This window comes from Enhydra lutris, unplaced genomic scaffold (genome assembly GCF_002288905.1).
Source record: "Enhydra lutris kenyoni isolate GAN:26980312 unplaced genomic scaffold, ASM228890v2 scaffoldscaffold31, whole genome shotgun sequence".
Taxonomy (NCBI): domain Eukaryota; kingdom Metazoa; phylum Chordata; class Mammalia; order Carnivora; family Mustelidae; genus Enhydra; species Enhydra lutris.
Window position 1 is genome coordinate 10,491,476 of NW_019154115.1, and position 22,387 is coordinate 10,513,862.

The 22,387-nt window shown below is 35.8% G+C and overlaps 1 protein-coding gene and 1 pseudogene across 5 annotated transcripts in view; one reads left to right on the forward strand and one right to left on the reverse strand.

The window, feature by feature from the left end:
- The window catches only part of LOC111153147 (transcription factor 12), a 385,322-nt gene that overhangs the window by 48,885 nt on the left and 314,050 nt on the right, over positions 1 to 22,387 (forward strand). The gene's annotated exons all lie outside the window — the stretch shown is intronic.
- LOC111153096 lies at positions 211 to 695 on the reverse strand (annotated as a pseudogene).

Consider the following 22,387-nt stretch of genomic DNA (forward strand, 5'->3'; position numbering starts at 1 on the left):
AGGCTGTTGTTTTATATAATTGGATGTTTTAAAATCATCTCCCTTTAGTGCTTTCAGTCTTCACCTGGTCATTAAGCAAAGACCCCAAATAATTTCAAATGACCACAGATACTGTGTAGGCAGAAATTCTCATGTGTCAGTACTTTTAATGTTGTGTACATCAGATTTTAGTGAAAAGATGACTAGAGACAAGATGTAAACTTTTCAAGACTAACACAACAGATTATACAGTAAACCGAGCTTATATTTCACCATCAAGTATGGTTCTCCCATTAGTTTATTTTGTGACAGGTCAAGAATATCTTCAAATCCAGTAGTCCCATCATTACTCTTCAGAATATCCAATGAAAGGTTTGATCTTGGAAGAAATAGAAGCTGAACCTGCTACACAACCTTGAACTTCATTTGAAATTTTAGTGGAGCAAATAGACCATGGGTGTTCTCAGTGTGGAAAAATTCATTTTATCTTGGTTAAGCTGGAAATTACTTTCTGATAATTCAAGAAGATGACTGGGTGAAAGTTTGTTTTCATACAAGGAAAACCTTTCAAAGATGATCATGGCTTTCAAAAGGTCCACTGGTTGAAAGTTCAGTAATTGGAATACTGTCCTTTAACTGAGATCTAAGTTCTCTGACATTCATGTTCAGCTTGTTCTGTGAGTAGCCCAGTTCATTTTTTTAGAAAAAGGATTGGGAATCCACTTTCAGACATGCTAAATACCTATTAGACATTCAGTTGGTGGTATTAGTAGTAATTCAATATTCTGGTCTGGGATGTTCTAGAGAAGTGAGCTAGAGATTATACTCTTGGGATCATCTGAAAATATGGAATTTAAAGTGATGGGATTGGAGTGAATATACATGAAAAACAGGTGGAAAGACTGTATATGCGCTTCAGCATTTACAGGTTGAGGTGATGAGCAGGACAGACTTAAGAAGGCCTGTCCAGAAATACAGTAGGAAAACAAGGCAAGTATGGTATCATGGAAGGCATATGAAGAGAGCGTTTTAAGGAAGAGGGGCTGCTATTAAGGGTATTAAGTGGTGCTGATAAGACAATTAAGTTGAAGATGACGAACTGACCACTTGATTTAATTATGTGGAGGTCATTGGTGACTTCGAAAGGAACAGTAGTGGTAGACTGGAAGGAACAGGAATCTAGTGGGAAGAAGTTTAGGAGAGTGGAAGGAAAGAAATAGAGAGCAAATACAGGCTCTTTATCCTAGAATCTTGCTCTTGTGGGAAAGATAGAAAATGTGCTGTTGTGTAGTTGTGTGATGATGGGGAGAGGTAAGTGGGTCAGAAGTAGTTTTTAATCTTTTTTTTAATCTCTTTTGAGAGTTAATATAGCATATTTATAGGATCATGGAAGTGAGTTAGTAGAGAGAAAAAGAACTGATGTTACTGGAGGGAGAGGAAGAATTGCTTGAGCTGAGAGGAGGATAGATCAAATGCACAGGTGGAGGGAATAGGTTTGGCTAAGAACAGTGGCAGCTTATGGTAGCAAGTGAGAAAGTAAAGTGCATTAAATTAATCAGTATATTCATTTTTTAGAAATATAGAAGTGTAAATACTGCTACAGTATTACTTCCTCTCTATGTGACTTTTATTAAATCTAATAAGAAATATGTGAATGTTATGATAAAGTTTGTATTGAAAGGTATGGAGGAGGTATAAAATCTTTCTATTTAAAGAAAGCAGTTGAAATATATTTAATTAAGTAATTTTGCCCTTCATACAAAGTCACTGTCTTTCTCCATGGTTATTAATTGATGGATGTAACTTTTAAGATAATATTTGTAAATCAGCACATCCTAACATGCTTTAGCTTGCTTACACAACGAGTGTAAATAATCATTGTCAATTTTATGTGATTAGACCAGTTAGTATTAGCATGGCCACTTCATGGTGACTGAGTATAGATGTGGTGTAAATTTCTTTTTAAGAGTTAGATATGCAGTGGGAGGAATCTTTTTTTTTTTTTTTAAAGATTTTATTTATTTATTTCACAGAGAGAGAGATCACAAGTAGGCAGAGAGGCAGGCAAAGAGAGAGAGAGAGAGAGAGCAGGAAGCAGGTTCTCCGCTGAGCAGAGAGCCCGATGCGGAACTCGATCCCAGGACCCTGAGATCATGACCTGAGCCTAAGGCAGCGGCTCAACCCACTGAGCCACCCAGGCGCCCCAATGTGGGAGGAATCTTAAACTACAACTGGTCTGTCTCATTTGTAAGTTAGATTTTTGTTTAATATAATGCAGACAAAACAGGGTTATAGAATAGGAAAAATGAGATAGAGACACAAGAACATATGGAAATTTGGCACATGATAAATCTGGCACCTCAGAACACTATGGTAAAATGAGCTTTTTAAGAAATGGTTAACCATTTGGGAAAAAGATAAAATTAAATTCATACCTCATATCATATAGAAAAATAAATTGCAAATGGATCAGAGATCTCAATGTAAAGAATGAAACTGCAAATATGAACAGAAGAGATGGATGAATTCTTTTGTAATTTGGGTATTAAAAAAAGGTTTTCTCCGTGACTCAAAATCTAGATGCAACAACAGGAAAGGCTGATAAATTTGACTCTATAAAAATATAAAGTTAAGACTTTTGTATAGCAAAAGCAAGGACACCCACTAATAACAAAGTCAGTAGATACAAAACTGTAAGAAAATATTTGCATTATCTATCACAGATAAAGGACTAATATGCCTCCTCTATGACAAACCTTTAAAAATAGAGGGTAAAGAGAAAAGACCAAATTGAAAGAGTTGCAATAAGCAAAAGAAATGGGCAGTTTTCACAAAAGGTATAAAATTTTTCCTTATTTGAAAAGATACTCACTTTCACTTATAATAAGAGAAGTCCAAGTTAAAATTTACATCAAGATGACAGTTTTCATCTGAGATTGGTAGAAATTTTAAAGTACAACCAAATAGTCCATTAGCTATGAAGAAAGAGGTATTTTTATACTTTGTTGACAGCAGTGCATACTAGTATTTTGATATGATTGTACCCCAGTTTGGTGCAGGACAGCTCAAGAAGTGACTTCTTCCAGAGCAACAGGGCAAGGTAAGAGAAGTGTTTATTATTATCCGAGGCACTTTAGGACATACATCTGACCCCTTCGCTTGGTTCCTTCTGCTCCTCACAAATCCCTGAGATCAGAAAGAGGTGGGAATTCCCACCCCTTTCTTCCCATTTTGGGACTACCTTCAACCTTTATGGTCTTTCCTACCAAGATAGGCTTTTAAGAGGAATATAAACAATTCCTTCCCAAGACAGCCGGACTACAACATGTGAATCCTGTTTTTGATTACAGGAAACTGAATATTCAGTAACTGTCTTATTATATTCCTTTGGTAGCAAGTCATATTCTCTCTTTTAGGGTTATTGGATTTGTCAGGCCTGTGAGAGCAAAGGTCAGGTGATTGGAAAGACCAAAATTAGTTTACTAATTAAGTAAAATTATCCTCCTTAACTGTGGTTTGCATAAGGTATGCATTATATATGTATGCATGAAGAGAAATGTTTTGGGGACATTTAATCTGTGGAATATATCAAAACACGTGTACTTTGAATAGAAACTATTATGTGCTGTGTAAATACAAACTTTACGCATTAATTCACAACCATTTTATCCTGCACTCCTGTGTGTATGCATTGCTGATTAATATTTAGATCAGTGATGCCACAAGGAAAGTTAACTAATCTGAACTCAACAGTGCCCTGATTATCTATTATCATATTCAGAGTTATTTTGTTTGTGTTTGTTACTAGAGCTGGGATAGAAGGTGATGTGGCAATTTGTAATAATAAAAATCAAGTTAAGAGATGAATTATGTTGTTGGTGGCAATGTAAAATGGTGCAAACTGCTTTGGAAAACAGCATGGCTGGTCCTCAAAAGGTTAATCAGAGTTACCATATGACTTAGCATTTTCACTCCTAGGTATATACCCATAAGAGTTGAGAACATGTCCACTCAAAAACTTGTGCATGAGTGTTTATAGCAGCATTGTTTATAATAGCCAAAAAATAAGCCAGAGGTCTGTCTTGTGATCAACATGTAAGTGTTGTATATCCATAAAATGGAGTATTATTTGGTGATTTAAAAAAAAAAAATAGAGTACTGATACATGCTACAACATGGATGAACTTTGAAAACATGCTAATTGAAAGAAGGCAGTCACAAAAGTTCACATTATTATATGATTCCGTTATACGAAATGTCCAGAATAGGCAAATCTGTAAAGATAGAAAGTAGATGAGTGGTTACCAAGGTCTGGGGCAGGGCGGTAATGAGCAGTAGATTAGAGCAGAGAAAAGGGTAGGGACTGTGAACAGATAGGGATTTCTCAGAGGTGCTGTGTGATGAAAATGTTCTAAAATTTGATACTGGTTATTTGATGGTTGCACAACAATGAATATATTAACTACTGAATTATACACATTAAATATGTGAATTGTGTGGTATGTAAATTATATGAAGTTGTTATAAAAGAAATGAGTTACCTATGTGTAGTGACTAACAAAATTTTTTTCCCCATCACTAAAATGTCTGTGACCCATTCTTGTGCATTGCTGGTGAGAATGTAAATTGGTATAACAAAAGAGGAGGAAAAAAAAGAGGGAAGGGACTTTGGTAGTATCTCATAAGACTACATTAGCATTTACCTTTTCTGTTCTTTTCTGTTAGAATGTTATTAACATGTAATGTATTATTTGTTTCAGGGGTACAGATCTGTGATTCATCAGTCTTACACAATTGACAGCACTCACCATAGCACATACTCTCCCCAGTGTCCGTCGCCCAGTCACCCCATCCCTCCTATGCCCCCTCCCCTCCAGCAGCCCTCAGTTTGTTTCCTGAGATTGAGAGTCTCTTACGGTTTGTCTCCCTCTCTGGTTTTGTCTTGTTTCATTTTTCCCTCCCTTCCCCTATGGTCCTCTGTCTTATTTCTCAAATTCCTCAAATCAGTGAGATCATATGATAATTGACCCTCTCTGACTTATTTCGCTTAGTATAATACCTTCTAGTTCCATCCACGTCATTGCAAATGGCAAGATTTCATGTCTTTTGATGGCTGGATAGTATTCCATTGTATACATATTCCACATCTTCTTTATCCATTCATCTGTTGATGGACATCTAGGCTTTTCTGTAGTTTGGCTATTGTGAACATTGCTGCTATAAACTTTCGGGTGCACGTGCCCCTTCAGATCACTACATTTGTATCTTTAGGGTAAATATCCAGTAGTGCAATTGCTGGATCATAGGTTAGCTCTATTTTCAACTTTTTGAGGAATCTCCATGTTGTTTTCCAGAGTGGCTGCACCAGCTTGCATTCCCACCAACAGTGTAGGAGGGGTCGCCTTTCTTCGCATCCTCGCCAGCATCTGTCGTTTCCTGACTTGTTCTGACTGGTGTGAGATGGTATCTTATTGTGGTTTTGATTTGTATTTCCCTGATGCTGAGTGATGTGGAGCACTTCTTCATGTGTCTGTTGGCCATCTGGATGTCTTCTTTGCAGAAATGTCTGTTCATGTCCTCTGCCCATTTCTTGATTGCATTATTTGTTCTTTGGATGTTGAGTTTGATAAGTTCTTTATAGATTTTGGATACTAGCCCTTTATCTGGTATGTCGTTTGCAAATATCTTCTTCCATTCTGTCAGTTGTCTTTTGGTTTTGTTGACCGTTTCCTTTGCTGTGCAAAAGCTTTTGATCTTGATGAAGTCCCAATAGTTCTGCCTTTGGCGATGTATCTAGGGAGAAGTTGCTCTGGCTGAGGTTGAAGAGGTTGCTGCCTGTGTTCTCCTCAAGGATTTTGATGGATTCCTGTCTCACATTGAGGACTTTCATCCATTTTGAGTCTATATTTGAGTGTGGTGTAAGGAAATGGTCCAGTTTCATTCTTCTGCATGTGGCTGTCCAATTTTCCCAACACCATTTGTTGAAGAGACTCTTTTTTACCTTTGGATGTTCTTTCCTGCTTTGACAGATTGGTTGACCATAGAATTGAGGGTCCATTTCTGGGCTCTCTGTTCTTTTCCATTGGTCAGTGGGTCTGTTTTGGTGCCAGTATCATACTGTCCACACTGACTTGACAATTACAACTTGTTATAGAGCTTGAGGTCTGGAATTGTGATGCTGCCAGCTTTGGTTTTCTTTTTCAACATTCCTCTGGCTATTTGGGGTCATTTTTGTTTCCATATAAATTTTAGGATTATTTGTTCCATTTCCTTGAAAAAAGTTGATGGTGTTTTGATAGGGATTGCATTAAATGTGTAGATTGCTCTAGGTAGCATAGACATTTTCACAATATTTGTTCTTCTAATCCATGAGCATGGAACTTTTTCCTTCTTTGTGTCTTCCTCAATTTCTTTCATGAGTATGATACAGTTTTTTGAGTACAGATTCTTTGCCTCTTTGGTTAGATTTATTCCTAGGTATCTTATGGTTTTGGGTGTAATTATAAATGGGATCGACTCCTTAATTTCTCTTTCTTCTGTCTTGTTGGTGTATAGAAAGGCAGTTGATTCCTGTGCATTGATTTCATATCATGATACTTTACTGAATTTCTGTATGAGTTGTAGCAGTTTTGGAGTGGAGTCTTTTGAGTTTTCCACATAAAGTATATCATCTGCAAAGAGTGAGAGTTTGACTTCTTCTTTGCTGATTAGGATGCCTTTTATTTCTTTTTGTTGTCTGATTGCTGAGGCTAGGACTTCCAGTACTATGTTGAATAGTAGTGGTGATAGCGGACATCCCTGCCATTTTCCTGACCTTAGGGGAAAAGCTCTCAGTTTTTCCCCATTGAGAATTATAGTTGCTATGGGTTTTTCATAGATGGCTTTGATGATATTGAGGTATGTACTCTCTATCCCTATACTGTGAAGAGTTTTGATCAAGAAAGGATACTGTACTTTGTCAAATGCTTTTTCTGCATCTATTATCTCATATGGTTCTTGTTCTTTCTTTTATTCAAGTATTATATCACATTGATTGATTTGCGGATGTTGAACCAACCTTGGAGCCCAAGAATAAATCCCACTTGGTCGTGGTGAATGATCCTATTAATGTACTGTTGGATTCTATTGGCTTCTATTTTGGTGAGAATTTTTGTGTCCATGTTCAACAGGGATATTAATAATTCTCCTTTTGGTGGGGTCTTTGGTTTTGGGATGAAGATAATGCTGGCCTCTTAAAATAAGTTTGGAAGTTTTCCTTCCATTTCTATTTTCTGGAACAGTTTCAGGAGAATAGGCATTAATTCTTTAAATGTTTGGTAAAATTCCCCTGGGAAGCCATGTGGCCCTGGGCTCTTGTTTGTTGGGAGATTTTTGATTACTCCTTCAATTTCCTTACTGGTTTTTGGTCTGTTCAGGTTTTCGGTTTCTTCCTGGTTCAGTTTTGGTAGTTTGTATGTCTCTAAGAATGTATCCTTTTCTTCCAGATTTATCTAATTATCTAAATACCTAATTTGTTGGCATACAGTGCTCATAGTATGTTCTTATAATTGTTTGTATTTCTTTGGTGTTGGTTGTGATCTCTCCTCATTCATTCATGATTTTATTAATTTGGGTCCTTTCTCTTTTCTTTTTGATAAGCCTGACCAGGGATTTGTCAGTCTTACTAATTCTTTCAGAGAAAGAGCTCCTAGTTTCAGTGATCTGTTCTACTCCTCTTTTGGTTTCTATTTCATTGATTTCTGCTCTGATTTTTATTATTTCTCTTCTTCTGCTGTGTTTAGACTTTCTTTGCTGTCCTTTCTCCAGCTCCTTTAGGTGTAGGGTTAAGTTGTATATTTGATACCTTTCTTGTTTCTTGAGAAAGGCTTGCATTGCTATATACTTTGTTCTTTGGATCACCTTTGCTGTATCCCAAAGATTTTGAATAGTTGGATTTTCATTTTCATTTGTTTCCATGAATTTTTAAAAAATTCTTCTTTAATTTCCTAGTTGACCCATTCATTCTTTAGTAGGATGCTCTTTAGCCTCCATGTATATGAGTTCTTTCCAACTTCTCTCTTGTGGTTGAGTTCTAGTTTCAAAGCATTGTGGTCTGAAAATATGCAGGGAATGATCCCAGTCTTTTGGTACCACTTGAGACCTGACTTATGACCCAGGATTGATGTATTGTGGAGAGTGTTCCATGTGCACTAGAGAAGAATGTGTATTTTTATGCTTTGGGATGGAATGTTCTGAATATATCTGTGATGTCCATCTGGTCCAGTGTGTCATTTAAAGCCTTTTTTTCATTGTTGATCTTCTGTTTAGATGATCGGTCCATTTCAGTGAGGGGGTTGTTAAAGTCTCCTCCCGTTATTGTGTTGTTGTTGATGTGTTTCTATGATTTTGTTATTAATTGGCTTATATAATTTGCTGCTCCCATGTCAGGGGCATAGATATTTAAAATTGTTAGATGTTCTTGTTGGACAGACTCTATAAGTATGATATAGTGTCCTTCCTCATCTCTTATTATAATCTTTGGTTAAAACCTAATTTGTCTGATATAAGGATTGCCACCCAAGCCTTCTGATGTCCATTAGCAAGGTAAATTGTTTTCCCCCTCACTTTAAATCTGGAAGTGTCTTTGGGTCTAAAATGCTGTCTTGTAGTCAGCATATTGATGGGTCTTGTTTTTTTTTATCCATTCTGATACACTGTGTCTTTTGATTGGGCATTTAACCCATTTATATTCAGGGTAACTATTGAAAGATAGCAAATTTAGTGCCATTGTATTGCTTGTAAGGTGACTGTTACTGTATATTGTCTCTGTTCCCTTCTGGTCTATGTTACTTTTAGGCTCTCTCTTTGCTTAGAGGATCCCTTTCAATATTTCCTGTAGGGCTGGTTTGGTGTTTGCAAATCCTTTTACTTTTTGTTTGTCCTGGAAGCTTTTTTAATCTCTCCTATATTTTCAATGACAGCCTAGCTGGAGATAATATTCTTGGCTACATATATTTCTCGTTCAGTGCTCTGAATATAGCATGCCAGTCCTTTCTGGTCTGCCAGGTCTCCATAGCTAGGCCTGCTGCCAATCTAATATTTCTGCCATTGTAGGTTACAGACCTCTTGTCCAGAGCTGCTTTCAGGATTTTTTCTTTGTCTCTGAGATTTGTAAGTTTTACTTAGATAATGGAGTGTTGACCTAATTTTATTGATTTTGAGGGGGTTCTCTGCCTCCTGGATTTTGATGCTTGTTTTCTTCCCCAAATTGGGAAAGTTCTCCACTATAATTTGCCCCATATGCCTTCTGCCCCCCCACCCTTCTTCTGGGATCCCAATATTCTAATATTATATTGTTTCATCTTATGGTATCACTTATCTCTCGAATTCTCCCCTGGTGGTCCAGTAGTTGTTTGTCTCTTTTTTTTCTCAGCTTCTTTATTCTCTGTCATTTGGTCGTCTGAATCACTAATTCTCTCTTCTGCATCATTTATCCTAGCAGTAAAAGCCTCCATTTTTTATTGCACTTCATTAACAGCTTTTTTAACTTCAACTTGGTTAAATTTTAGTTCTTTTATTTCTCCAGAAAGGGAAAAATATCTTTAGTATCTTCTATGCTGTTTTCAAGCCCAGCTAGTATTTTTTTTTTTTAAGATTTTATATATTTATTTGAGAGAGATAGAGAGCACAAGTAGGCAGAGCTGCAGGCAGAGGGAGAGGGAGAAGCAGGCTGTCTGCTGAGCAGGGAGCCCAAAGCGGGGCTTGATCCCAGGGCCCTGGGATCATGATCTGAGCTAAAGGCAGACACTTAACTGACTGAGCCACCCAGGTGCCCCCCAGCTAATATATTTGTAATTGTCATTCTGAACTCTGCTTTTGATATCTTACTAACATCCCAATTAGGTCCCTAGCAGTTGGTACACTCTTCTTTTTTTTTTGAGGTATTTCCCAGTTTATCATTTTGTCCAGAGAAGAATAGCTGAATGAAAGAAAAAAATGCTAAAAGTGTAACGACTCCAGAAAAATACACACTAAAGAAATCAGAAGAGACCTGAAACTGTGGGGAAAAGAAAGAGGGGAAAAAAATAGGATCAGGCTGGTGAATAGAACAGATCTATACACTAGATTTTGGTCTATTAGAAGAAATTGCCTTCTAGAATTTTAAAGGAAGAAAAACATACATATACAAAAATAAGGGTAAATACGATGAAAGGATGGAATATGACTGTAAAGATGATAATTTTAAAAGATTTTAGAAAGAAATTAAGTTGATTTAAAAAAAAAGAAATTTAGAAAAAAGAGAGGAGTGGGAGACTAGAACAAAGGCATACACTAGATTTAGGGTATATTTTGGTCTGTTAAAAGAACTGTATTCCAAAATTTTAAAGAAAGAAACACATATATACAAAAAATAAGATTAAATACAATGAAAGGATAGGTTATGATTATGAAAATGGGAATTAAAAAAGATTTTTTAAAAAGGTATTGATAAAATAAGGTGTTGGTGAAAGTAGGAAAGAGAAAAAAAAGAAAATAGAAATGAAATAAAATTTTAAAAATTTAACTTTGAAAGACTAAAGAACCATGGGGAAAAAGTCATGAATTCTATGTGCTGTATTCTCCTAGTGCTGTAGTTTTGCAGTTCTCATTGATTGGTGAACTTGGTCTTGGAGGAATGTTCTTGCTCGTCTTCTGGGGGAGGGGCCTCTTGTAGTGACTCTCAAATATCTTTGCCCGAGGCCCCTTACCAGGGGCCAGGCTAAGCCATTTGCTGGGGTTTGCTCTCAGTAGCTTTTGTTCCCTGAAAGTTTTCTGTATAGCTTTGGAGAATGAGAATGAAAATGGCAGCCTTGCAATCTCCGGCCCTGGAGCAGCCAAGAGCTGCCCGCTCCGCCCCCACCTTTAGTGAGCCATCAAAGAAAAGCAGTCAGTCACTCCTGTTTCCCTGGTTTCTGACTGTGCTCCATGCTTTCCTGGCCTATGACTCAATGTTTCTGTCTCTGGTGCACGGTCCCTGTTGGGAGTCTCCAAACTGAGCAGATTCCTGCAGTGCACTCCTGTGCCATTCCTCCTGGTGGAGGAAGGTGGAGGATCTCCCCAGATCTGCCACTTGTGGGGCTCCTGCTTGAAGAGTAGTGGCATGGCTGTGCCATGGATCACAGTTTTTGGCAACCCTGAGCTGAGAGCCCACTTCGCACTCTGTCTTTGCAGCCGGCTTTCCTGTTCTGATACGTGGGAGCTCTGCTGCATTTAGGCACCCTGGGTCTTTCTTTGACGCTGAGGGTTCTGAGACCACACTGTCACAGCGAGGATTCCACCCCCTCCCTTAACCACTGGAGTGATGTCCCTCTGTGCAGTGGACTTCTAAAAGTTCTGATTTTGTCCTCTGCTGCTCTATCAATTGTTGGTAGCCAGCTGATGGAGGCTCCTCTCGACACCCTCCGCAGTCTGTCTTACCAAATATCGCTTCGGATTCACTTCTCCGCATGTCCTACCTTCCAGAAAGTCGTTTTTCTGTCCATAGATTGCTGCTGTTCTTTTCTTCAATCTCCTGTTGAGTTAGTAGGTGTTCAGGATGGTTTGATAACTATCTAGCTGAATTCCTGGGACCAGATGAAATTAGGTCTCCTACTCCTCTGCCATCTTGCTCCTCTCCTACTTTTTCTTTTAAGATTTTATTTTATTTGAGAGAAAGAGAGAGAAAGAGACCCTGAGCAGGGGAGAGCGGCAGAGGGAGAGGGAGAAGCAGGCTCCTTGCTGAGCAGGGAACCTGACACTGGGCTCAATCCCAGGACCGTGGGGTCATGACCTGAGCCAAAGGCAAACACTTAACTAACTGAGCCTCCCAGGCACCCCTACATTTACTTTTTGACCCAGCAGTTGCACTTCTGGCAATTTATCCTAAAGATCCAGCAATGCAAATATATATATGGATAAGATTATTGATTGCAGCATTTTTTTGTAGTTGTAAAATACTAGAAACAACCTACATGTCAATACAGAGAAAAATGATTAAACTGTAGTGCATCCACACACCATACAGGTATAGGAAGGAGTGAGGCAAACTCTGTGAATTGATAAGTAGTGATTTTTAGGATTATATGTTTAAGTACACAAGCAAAGTACAAAAGAGCAGCCATAGTATACTACCTTATTTAAGAAAGAAGGCAACATAAGAAAATATACACATATCTGCAAATGAATTACAGGAAGAATAAACCAGAATCCATTGACACAGTAAGAATAGGGTAGAAAGAATTAGGGGTGGGCGTGAGATTAAAGTAACAGAAGAGGTTGTGACATACTGTGTATACCTTCTTGTAAGATTCTGACATTTAGAACTATGTTAATGTTTCATATGTTTAAAAAATCTGTAAAGTTAGAAAAAAATGAAAACAAAAATGGACTAAAACAGAAATGAATGAGCAAACTCAACTAATTTCAAATGAGTAGCATAATTACAGTGGGTTGGGAAAGGATGCTAACACAAGTAATTTTAGTTTTTTTTAAAGAATTTATTTATTTGTTAGAGAGTGTGAGCAGAGGTGTAGGGGTTGATGGGGAGGGAGAGAGAGCATCTTAAGCAGACTCCAGGCTTGAAGCCTGACATGGGGCTGAATCACAGAACCCTGAGATCACAACCCAAGTTGAAACCAAGAGTTGAATGCTTAACCGATTGAGCCACACAGGCGTCCCAATCAAAACTTTAGAACATAGTATTGGACTATATGCCTCAAGGTTGATGACAAAAAGAACCCTTAAAAACATACTGAACTCTGGTTTGTTAGGCTTTGTTTTTTTGTGTAGAGTTCTGGGTCACCAAATCCAAAAGTACATTCTTTGTATACCAGGATTGAGAAAATAGGTAAATAATTATTTTATGAATAATAGGAGCCAGATTTCTTATCGAGGAGACACTTTTAAATATGAAAAGAGGGAAGACTGGAATGACGAAATACTATAGTGTTCAATTAGAATATGAAGTATCAATATAAACTCTTCTTTCCTTCCATGCATGTGTGCATCCGTCCATCTGCCTATCTAAGAAATAGTTATAGGTGAGATGTGTGTGTGTGAGTATACATGTATGAACGTGTGTGTATTGTTTATTTCATATGTTTCTGTACCAACTTCTCTTGCACTAATCTTGCTAGATGATTTTTATTCAATAAATTTACCATTGACTAAACTTGCTAGGTAAGATATTATGAGATTATTTAGGTGCTATTTTTGTTTTTGTAGTTGAGCCATTTACTGAAAAGACATATCAAGTACATTTGCTAAAACATTAGACTTCTGGCTATTTATTTGTGAATAGTAGTGACCTTCTTAAAATATATTTGGTTTAATTTTGTAAAGGTTCCTTCAAATTTTCTTTTAAGAAAAATGTTTGTAATTTTTTTTTTAAAGATTTTATTTATTTATTTGACAGAGATCACAAGTAGGCAGAGAGGCAGGCAGAGAGCGAGAGAGGGAAGCAGGCTCCCTGCCGATGCGGGACTCGATCCCAGGACCCTGAGATCATGACCTGAGCCGAAGGCAGCGGCCTAACCCACTGAGCCACCCAGGTGCCCAAATGTTTGTAATATTGATAAAATATTATTAAAGGACTTCCTGTAGCAAACATTTTTAGCTTACATGCAAGTGGAAAACATGTCTGTAGCTATCTTTCGTGATTAATAGATTAAATTCATTTTGACATTTGGATTTATGTACCAGCATCTAGCTTGTGGCCATGATCTAATAATAATTAGGATATGGTAATGGGTCATTTAAAATAGTAGTAATCAATATGCTTTTATCTGTAGTTGACAAAATATAGTCTAAAGCAAGAATTAAAGATGTACTGGAATTTGCTAGTAAATCCTACTTTTAAAATTATATTAAAAATATATAATTATATATATGGTTATAATCATACTCCCATACTTTGTATATAATCATAACACTATTGTGAAAAAAAAAGTGTGAAACTGTAGGTATTTTAATGATTGCCAATAAATGATGTAATAACTGAATTTTGGTAATTTCAAGTTACTAGAATCCATCCAAAAAATTTGAATTACCTAATAAAATCTGCTTTTCTATAAAATTTGTGTGAAAATATTAAGATACGCTAGTAACAAAAAACTGGCTTTTTGTTTCTTCCTATTTAACATGAGGCAATTCTAAGCATTTATAGCAGTTAACTGACAAACAGCCAATTGTAAATAACAATTTTAATAAAAGTTTAGAATTTAGTTTAAAGAAAAAATTTATTAACATCTAAATTGAGGTCTCTACGCATTAATTTCTCATTAAAAGTGATCAGAGATATGTGGAGAAAATGGCCAATCTCATATTTGAGGCAGGAAATTTTCAAAATAAGCCTGAAACATCTTGTCTTACGAGATAATATGGAAGCTTCAGGGACTATAGAGTCTTGTCAAAAAGACTCGCAGTCCAATTTGAAGAACTTTCTACTGGCTAAAAACGGGACAATTTGAACTTTAAATAAAGTTAATATCTATGATAGATTAAGACACAACATATATGTTTAAATGCTTCAGTTTATAGTGATTCCTAAAAAATTATTGCTCATACCGGTGGGGATACTAATAAACCATTTATTATTTTTGAAAGTGGAAAGATTTGAATGTTTATGTTGCCTTTCCTCTAAGATCAGTACCATTGGGCTACTAAATAGTAAGTGAAAAGTTTCTTTTTGTAGAACTATTCTAGTTAACATATGGGAAAGGAATTATAAAATTAGAGTATCACCATTTTTGTAAGCCCTAATAAATTAAGGAATATAATTGAACAATGTAGATACTCACACCAGAGAAAGACACCTAGAATATTTGCTTCCTGATAGAAGACAAAATAACTACCCAGAGAGTAGTTTTGCTCACCATCCCCCAGAAAAAAAGAATTGAACTTCAATCTGAGAAAACATCTAAATTCAGCTACTAACTTATAGAAAATACAAAAGAGGAAGATTTTAAGTAATAACAAGTAGATTAATCAGAAAAATCTAGACTATGGTAAACTTTATAGAACAACTTAACCAGTTTCTTTATTCTCTCCCATAAAAATCTCAAAGAAAAAATGTGATGGGAAACCTTTGAAAATTTACACATTTCAGGAGCTCAACAGCCACATATGGCTAAGGACTACCATATTCAACACTGTAGGTATATAATATTTACATTATTGTAGAAAGTTCTGTTGGATAGGTAAATTAGTTTCATGGGGTTCCATAACAAATTACCAAAAATTAGGTGGCATAAAATAACAAATTTATTCCTTGACAGTTCTGGAGGCCAGAAGTTCAAAGTCAGTGCGTTGGCAGGGCCACACTCCTTTTGAAGGCTCTAGGGGAGTGTACTTCTTGCCTCTTCTAGCTTCTCTTGGCACTCTAATGTTTTTTGGTTTGTGGCAGCATACCTTCCGTCTCTTCCTCCATGTTTGCATAGCCTTTTCCCTTATGTCTCAGTGTCTCAGATTTCTTACTCCTTTTTCTTTCTTTTTTTAAAAAGATTTTATTTATTTATTTGACAGAGATCACAAGCAGGCAGAGAGAGAGGAGGAAACGGGCTCCCTGCTGAGCAGAGAGCCCGATATGGGGCTTGATCCTAGAACCCTGGGATCATGACCTAAGCTGAAGGCAGAGGCTTTAACTACTTAGCCACCCAGGTGCCCCTCTCACTCCTTTTTCTTATAAGGATACCAGCCTTTGGGTTTAGGGCCCACTCTAAATCTAGCATGCTCTCATCTTGAGCATCCTAACTATATCTGCAAAGACCCTGTTTCCAAATAAGGCCACATTCACAGGTACCGGATGTTAAGACTTGGACATAATTTATTGGAGAGAAATAATTTTAATGTACTATAGTTATGCTACTAAAAATTAAAATGGATTGAAAAGACATCTTGAGCACATGCAATGCCTGGACTTTATTTAGATCCTGATGCAAACAAACAGATTATAAAATTAAAAATTATGACATGATTGTACATTTGAATGCTGGATATTTATATTAAAAAGTTTTTGTTAACTCTTTCATGTAATAATGATACTGTGATTATGTTTAAAGAAAGAGCCTTTATCTTCTAGAGGCACAGCAATATTTACAGTTGAAATGTTATATTGGAGGTTCTTGAAAATAATAGAGAAATGAGGAAGTAGGGAAGGATATAGATCAGGAGCTATAAAGCTACACCCTATTTAGCTTGTAGCCTGTTCAGTAAATAAGGTTTTATGGGAACATAGCCACACTCAATTCATTTACATACAGTCTATGGCTGCTTTTGGGATATAGAGGCAGAATTGAGTGATTGGAACAGAGATCCATGGGCCTACAAAAACCTGAAATACTTACTGTGTGGCATTTTATGGAAAGTTTTTTGACCCCTGGTACAGATGTGAAGCAAGGTAGACACAAATTGATAATACTTAAAACCTTTTTATATATTTTTGAAATTTTCCATGTGGTAAACTTCTGAAAAATAAATTTGACTGTTGGTCTGATTTTAGAGTAAGAAAGAACTAAACCTAAAAAAGAAAAACTCAGGGTGCCTGGTGGCTCAGTCATTTAAGCATCTGCCTTCGGCTCAGGTCATGATCCCTGGGTTCTGAGATCGAGTCCCACATTGGGCCCCCAGCCTAGCAGGGAGTCTGCTTCTCCTTCCCTCTGCCTTTGTGCTGTCTCTCTCTCTCTCTCTCTCTCTCTCACTCAGATAAATAGATAAAATCTTAAAAAAAAAAACTCAAAGGAAAAATATAAAAAGATTTTACTCTAAAAAATTCTGTCATCTGCAATATTCTGTCTTAAAGTCTGAAATGAATATGGTAAGATGTTAACATCTGGGCAGTGGCCACATGAATTTTATATAATTTTATCTTTATATGCTAGAATATTTTTAATTTAAAAAAGCCAAACTTTGTATATAAATCTAAGTTAAAATGACATATAAAGACAAACTACACATTTGGGAAAGGATTTGCAGTATATAACAATGGGTTGAGAGCCTTAATTTATACATAGCCTTTAAAAAGTTGTCAAGGAAAAAAAATCTCCCCATTTAGAAATAAAGGACACATAGATGGTATTTGCCAAAGAAAGGTAACTGGCCAAGGTGCATGTGGGAAAAATGGTTTAAAAAAGAAAGAGACCATAATTAGAAAATGGCTAATTAAAAAAATTAGAAAGTCTTAGAACAAAAACTGTATATATATAGAGAGAGGGGTGGGGGAGAGAAGGAGACGGAGAGAAAGTAAACTATAAGTATATATATAATTAAGATGGTAACTTTCTTGTTTTCTCTGAATAATTGGCCAGTGAAGTTATTTTGAATATAATATTTTAGAGTAAGCTGAAGTTTGTAAAATTCAGCAAATGGAAAAAGGATAATCGATTTTTAGTAATTGAGTTTGTTGGTTAATTGTTAGAAATTTGTACATGTGTTTAATATCTTGCCTATACTGATTGTTGAGATACTTCTCTAGAGGTTCTTAAACTTTGGCACACATCAGAATCACCTAGAGGGCTTGTTAAAACAAATACTGCTTGACCCCATCCCCAGAGTTTTTGATTCACTGGGTTTGGGTTGGGTCAGAGGATTTGTCTTTCTAACAAGTTCCCCTGTGATCTGATGCTGCTAGTTGAGGAAACCTACTTTGATAACCACTGCTCTTGAATTAAAAAGAGAACAGAAAAGATATAGTTATGTGTAGCAACTAAGATCTTTGATGCACAAGAAAGTTTTTCTCTGTTTATGAGCAGTTAAATGTATATGAGAAAACATTCATTTGTTTTATAGGGAATCATTTGGAATCTTTAGCCTTCTGTTTATAACTTACAGAGCTTTGATATATAGGTGGTGATTTCATTGGTTTAGGTCTAGCTTTTCTGAATAAAATTGAGCTCTTTGTAGTGTAATGTATCAAATAGCAGAGTTATTTAGATAGAAGAGCATAAACTTCAGAGTAAGTGGAAATAGTGAAAAGAGCAAGTGGTGTAAAGAAAAAGTATGATTCTCCTTATATAAAATTAAGTGGGCAAAACAAAACAATACATTTTTAGGGAAACATTTGATAAAATTATTTTCAGATAGCAAGGGAATGATAAAGCTTATTTCAATGTTTCGGTTACCTCCTATCTATCTATAGATAGATATCTATCTACCTACCTACCTATCCTTCGGGGATAGTATACACGCATGATATAAATAATCTTTTTTTAGAGTATTGAGTAAGACTAATAAAATACTAAAGTAAAATGCTCTATTTCTTATAAGAAAAAAATCTGAATAAGAATAAAACTCCCTTAGAGCTCTTTAGTTGGGCCTGCCGAATAACCCAGGCCAGCACTGTCTGATAGAATTTCTGCAGTGATGAAATGTTTTTTTCTATCTGTGCTGTCAAGTAGGGCTAGTAAGCATTTGAAATGTGGCTAGTTAAAGATTTTTTATTTATTTATTTGACATAGAGAGAGAGATCACAAGTAGGCAGAGAGGCAGGCAGAGAGAGAGAGGAGGAAGCAGACTCCCTGCTGAGCAGAGAGCCCGATGTGGAGCTTGATCCCAGGACCCTGAGATCCTGACCTGAGCCGAAGGCAGAGGCTTAATCCACTGAGCCACCCAGGCGTCCCGAAATGTGGCTAGTTAAATCGAGGAACTGAATTTTGAATTTTCATTATTTAAAATGTATGTATAAACAGGCACATATACCTGGTATCTACTATACTGGACAGTATAATCTAGGCACTTTAGAACATGGGTTTTCTGTTGAATTCTTAATCTATTAATAATTCTCCAATGAATATTCAGTTTTAGTTTGCTAACATTTTGCTTATTAGGTCACTGGTTTTTTTACTGTTATCTTGTGTTTTTTGACTCCTGCTTCTGCTTCTTGTGTTCAATGATGGCAGTTTGATTTACTTTCTCATGGCTTATACTCCTAAAGTGAGTCTTCAGGATCAGAAGCTGCTGTACTATAAAAATTATTGAAAGCATAGTAGTATTTACTCATAATATTATTTGAAATTCTTACAGAATCACCTTTTGTGTATGTCAGGGTTTTATTACTTTGATTTTCTGTTGATTTTATTTAAAATACCTCTCTATTGACTATTCTGAGCCCCCAAGCAAAATTCTTTTTAATTAATTCAGTTAATACGTTAAGTTGTTCAGTAAGTATTACTTATTGTGAACTATGCATTCCTGAGAAATGGGGAAAGATAGAGGAGATAGACTCTGACTTATGATATGAGTATATTTGGAAGTATTTTTAGGAAGCAGAATGCACCTGAGAAAATGCATCAAATAGTCATATGAAATAGCTGGAGGAATGAGAATAAGAAAGTATATGACTGGGAAGGGACCAACCAAAAATGTTTATATATTTCTACTTTGTTATGTTGTCACTTGATGGTAATAGAGATTATCCACCAAAATTCTTAGCACTGTTCCTGTTACTTTGTAAAGGTTTTGAATTTTTAATTTGCACAATATTATATTTCAAAAAGGACTTATAAAATAGAAAGAACTTAAAAAAAAAAAAAGACAACCCAGTTGGAGAAAAAGGTAAAGGATCAAAGGGGATATCTCCATCAAAGAAGATCCATGAATGACCAACAACACTTGTAAATATGCTCAATGTCATTAACATTGTTATCAGAGAAATACAAATTAACACCACATTGCTCATTGATTAGAGTGGCTAAATTAATAACAATAACAATAACAAATGATCATTCCACGTGTTCTTGAGGATGTGGAGCAATTGGAACTCTTCATGTTGCAAGCAGAAGTGAAAAATGACACAGCCATCCTGGAAATCAGTTTGGCATTTTCCTAAAAGTCAACATACATCTACCATATGACTCAACATTCCCACTCCCTGGAATTTATTCACAAGAAATGAAACACATGTACACAATTTTTTGATGTTCATAATGGCCTTTCTCATGATAATACCAAATGGTAAACAACCTAAGTATTTATCAACCGGTGAATGAGTTTTTAAAAATCATGTCATAATGTGTACAGCACATCCATGTGAAGGAAAATTACTCAGCAAAAAAAGGCAGCTGAGTAAAAAAAATTACTCAGATACATGCTTACATGATTGAATCTCAAAAGCATCAAGCCAAGGGAAAAAAGGCACTACATATGATATGAGTCCATCTACATGAAACTTCTCTGTCTTAATGATTCTCATATCCTTTCTGCTACCTATGTGATGGTTATCTATTTTATTTGTTTAATTTCAGTACATTAATACTAGGCTGATAGCTTATTATATAGTGTTAGGTGTTTCCAGATGTCTGATACTTGTCATATAGTGCTTAGAAGATCATTTTTAGGTTTTTAGAATTACCCACATAGGGATAGATGCTAATTGAAACCTTAGGAGTTTTTTGTTTATAGAGAATGAAAATAGCTGTGGAAGTATAAAATTGTTACAGTAAAGGCTCATATGTTTGCCAAAAAATAATAAAATAAAATAAAATGGCCACTTAGGCTTGTTCAAGTAAAGATGGACATTGGGAATCCAACATGAATACAAATACAGTTAGGTCTTACAGGCATTGAAAACTAGGAAGAGTCTGTTTTCTCTGTCTTTTAGGGACCCATGGTGCGTGTTAAAATCAGGTTCCCAGATGGATGTCTACTTTTTGCTCCTGTTCCTTTTACAGACCAGTTTTCTTCTTTTTTGCTTTGCCCGTATTTATAAGACCTCCACCTTAAGCATTATCTTTGTGTCTGACTCTTGGGTCTAATTTACAGAAGAGCATTTGGTGATTATTAAGCCAGTGGAGTAATTAGTCTTAGATTGGCCACTCACGTCTCATCCATTTGATTGGGGTTAGAGACATGATGTTAATTCTTACAAACATGTCTACCTATATTTTTTTCATTACTCCCAGTTCTGGTGTAATCTTTATTCTTGAAAGATTGTGATTTTTCCTACTATTCCTGCTGAAGAGGACATACCATCTTCTTGAGACTTGATTTTTTTTTTTTTTTTTAAAGAGCCCAATGTAGGGCTTGAACTCAGGACCCTGTATTTATTGTTACTTTTGTTTTTTAATATAATATTTGAACTTTTCATACAACTTTTTGAAACTACAATTTTATACATAAGCATTCTTTGTACACATATTATTTCCACTAAATTTTAATTTTTTTTTTAAGATTTTATTTATTTATTTGACAGAGATCACAAGCAGGCAGAGAGGCAGGCAGAGAGAGAGGAGGAAGCAGGCTCCCTGCTGAGCAGAGAGCCCGACGCGGGGCTCGATCCCAGGACCCTGAGATCATGACCCGAGCGGCAGCAGCTTAACCCACTGAGCCACCCAGGCGCCCCTACTAAATTTTAATTTTTAAACTAAAATTGATCTTGATTTTTTTTAACATTAATTCAAGTTTATGTTGATAAGTCATTCTTAAATGATTAGTGTGCAGGAAATGTACCTCTTACTTATATGATCGTGAATCTATGTATTTTTTCCCCCAAATCAGCTTATAGATTTTATTGCTTAAAAGCCACACATTTTACACTTAAAAGTTTGTTACTTTATGAGATAAATTCTTTAGGGAGATGTGAAAAAGATTCTTTTGTTTCTCAGTTGAGACAGATGACATGCCACTGACTGTTAAGTCACGTACTATTAAATAAAGTACTCACATTAGTTATTAGATGAGTGAGTATGGTACTTAATTTTTCTGTTGGCACTTTACATTAAGACAGCCGTTGCCAAAATTAGTTCTTCAAAAAGGCAACTGACAAATACATATTATTTACTACGTGTATATTATGTAATGAATGATGTGGTATAGTTACGGATTCTGGAATTTTAAAAAATGCCATTCATATATTTTGGAGGAAAGCATATATATTTTTTCTCAGATTATATTTTTAACTTTGCAAAAGCAGTACATACATAAATACAAGATACAGAGATTTTAAAAAGTTAAAAGAAGGTTAAAGTTAAAAGAATAATTACAGAAAGTTAAAAGAATAAATAAGAAATTAAAAATACCATATTCCCACCAGCCAGAGAGGACACCATTAATACTTTTGTATATATTTGGTATGTTTTTCTGTATGTATGTATACAGATGTATTCCTTTACTAAAATTATATCATGCTATTGTACTTGTTATTTTAGTATATGCCTTTCTTAGTGAAGAGTTTTGGGTTTTCCATGTCGACAGATTTTTATTTTATCTAATAACTAATATATACTCCCATTTTTTTAGTTTTCTGAAAAATATTATTTGCAGTTGATCTGTCCAGACTGGGTCCATCCCAAGATGACTCACTGTATTTGATAATTATTTCCCCTCATGTCTTTTTTTTTTTTTTTTAAGATTTTATTTATTTCTTTGACAGAGATCACAAGTAGGCAGAGAGGCAGGCAGAGAGAGAGGAGGAAGCAGG